This window comes from Haliotis rubra, unplaced genomic scaffold, assembly GCF_003918875.1.
Source record: "Haliotis rubra isolate DU_JTF1 unplaced genomic scaffold, ASM391887v1 Scf833, whole genome shotgun sequence".
Lineage (NCBI taxonomy): Eukaryota > Metazoa > Mollusca > Gastropoda > Lepetellida > Haliotidae > Haliotis > Haliotis rubra.
Genome location: NW_025767561.1, coordinates 357852 through 360663, shown reverse-complemented (window position 1 = coordinate 360663; position 2812 = coordinate 357852). Strand labels below are relative to the sequence as shown.

Below are 2812 nucleotides of genomic sequence, written 5' to 3'. Positions count from 1 at the left end.
TAGTCTGATGGTATCTTCAAACAGTGCTACAACACTGACAGAGAAGGACTGTCTGGTGGTATCTTCAAACAGTGCTACAACACTGACAGAGTAGGACTGCTAGTAGTCTAAAGGTATCTTCAAACAGTGCTACAACACTGACAGAGTAGGACTGTCTGATGGTATCTTCAAATAGTGCTACAACACTGACAGAGTAGGACTGTCTGAGTGGTATCTTCAAACAGTGCTACAACACTGACAGAGTAGGACTGCTAGTAGTCTGATGGTATCTTCAAACAGTGCTACAACACTGACAGAGTAGGACTGTCTGATGGTATCTTCAAACAGTGCTACAACACTGACAGAGTAGGACTGCTAGTAGTCTGATGGTATCTTCAAACAGTGCTACAACACTGACAGAGTAGGACTGCTAGTAGTCTGATGGTATCTTCAAACAGTGCTACAACACTGACAGTAGTGCTAGTAGGACTGCTACAACACTGTAGGACTGCTAGTAGTCTGATGGTATCTTCAAACAGTGCTACAACACTGACAGAGTAGGACTGTCTGATGGTATCTTCAAACAGTGCTACAACACTGACAGAGTAGGACTGTCTGATGGTATCTTCAAACAGTGCTACAACACTGACAGAGTAGGACTGCTAGTAGTCTGATGGTATCTTCAAACAGTGCTACAACACTGACAGAGTGACAGAGTAGAACTGCTAGTAGTCTGATGGTATCTTCAAACAGTGCTACAACACTGACAGAGTAGGACTGCTAGTAGTCTGATGGTATCTTCAAACAGTGCTACAACACTGACAGAGTAGGACTGCTAGTAGTCTGATGGTATCTTCAAACAGTGCTACAACACTGACAGAGAAGGACTGTCTGATGGTATCTTCAAACAGTGCTACAACACTGACAGAGTAGGACTGTTGGTATCTTCAAACAGTGCTACAACACTGACAGAGTAGGACTGTCTGATGGTATCTTCAAACAGTGCTACAACACTGACAGAGTAGGACTGTCTGATGGTATCTTCAAACAGTGCTACAACACTGACAGAGTAGGGACTGCAGAGACTGTCTGATGGTATCTTCAAACAGTGCTAGGACTGCCAGTTGTCTGATGGTATCTGCAAAGGACTGTGCTACAGTCAGAGTAGGACTGCTAGTGTCTGATGGTATCTTCAAACAGTGCTACAACACTTCAGAGTAGGACTGCTAGAGGTATCTTCAAACAGTGCTACAACACTGACAGAGTAGGACTGTCTGATGGTATCTTCAAACAGTGCTAAACAGTGCTACAACACTGACAGAGTAGGACTGCTAGTAGTCTGATGGTATCTTCAAACAGTGCTACAACACTGACAGAGTAGGACTGCTAGTAGTCTGGTGGTATCTTCAAACAGTGCTACAACACTGACAGAGTAGGACTGTCTGATGGTATCTTCAAACAGTGCTACAACACTGACAGAGTAGGACTGTCTGATGGTATCTTCAAACAGTGCTACAACACTGACAGAGTAGGACTGCCAGTTGTCTGATGGTATCTTCAAACAGTGCTACAACACTGACAGAGTAGGACTGCTAGTAGTCTGATGGTATCTTCAAACAGTGCTACAACACTGACAGAGTAGGACTGCTAGTAGTCTGATGGTATCTTCAAACAGTGCTACAACACTGACAGAGTAGGACTGTCTGTAGGACTGATGGTATCTTCAAACAGTGCTACAACACTGACAGAGTAGGACTGCTAGTAGTCTGATGGTATCTTCAAACAGTGCTACAACACTGACAGAGTAGGACTGTCTGATGGTATCTTCAAACAGTGCTACAACACTGACAGAGTAGGGACTGACAACACTGACAGTAGGGACTGCCTGTCTGATGGTCTGGTATCTTCAAACAGTGCTACAACACTGACAGAGTAGGACTGCTAGTAGTCTGATGGTATCTTCAAACAGTGCTACAACACTGACAGAGTAGGACTGCATGGTATCTTCAAACAGTGCTACAACACTGACAGAGTAGGACTGCATGTTGTCTGATGGTATCTTCAAACAGTGCTAAACACTGACAGAGTAGGACTGTCTGACAAACAGTGCTACAACACTGACAGAGTAGAGTATTGGATCTTCAAACAGTGCTACAACATCTGAGTAGGACTGGTATCTTCAAACAGTGCTACAACACTGACAGAGTAGGACTGTCTACAACACTGACAGAGTCTGATGGTATCTTCAAACAGTGCTACAACACTGACAGAGTAGGACTGTCTGATGGTATCTTCAAACAGTGCTACAACACTGACAGAGTAGGACTGCTAGTAGTCTGATGGTATCTTCAAACAGTGCTACAACACTGACAGAGTAGGACTGCTAGTAGTCTGATGGTATCTTCAAACAGTGCTACAACACTGACAGAGTAGGACTGTAGTGGTGGTATCTTCAAACAGTGCTACAACACTGACAGAGTAGGACTGTCTAGTGGTATCTTCAAACAGTGCTACAACACTGACAGAGTAGGACTGTTAGTAGTCTGATGGTATCTTCAAACAGTGCTACAACACTGACAGAGTAGGACTGCCAGTTGTCTGATGGTATCTTCAAACAGTGCTACAACACTGAAAGAGTAGGACTGCTAGTAGTCTAAAGGTATCTTCAAACAGTGCTACAACACTGACAGAGTAGGACTGTCTGATGGTATCTTCAAACAGTGCTACAACATTGACAGAGTAGAACTGCTAGTAGTCTGATGGTATCTTCAAACAGTGCTACAACACTGACAAAGTAGGACTGCTAGTTGTCTGATGGTATCTTCAAACAGTG

General features: G+C 43.8%; 1 long non-coding RNA gene across 1 annotated transcript; it reads left to right on the top strand.

The window, feature by feature from the left end:
- The first annotated feature begins 481 nt into the window (after positions 1-481).
- LOC124262369 lies at positions 482-1302 on the top strand. The gene is made up of 3 exons (XR_006894568.1): positions 482-552; positions 712-828; positions 1212-1302. It is a non-coding gene; the product is annotated as an uncharacterized LOC124262369 (long non-coding RNA).
- Positions 1303-2812: the final 1510 nt, after the last annotated feature.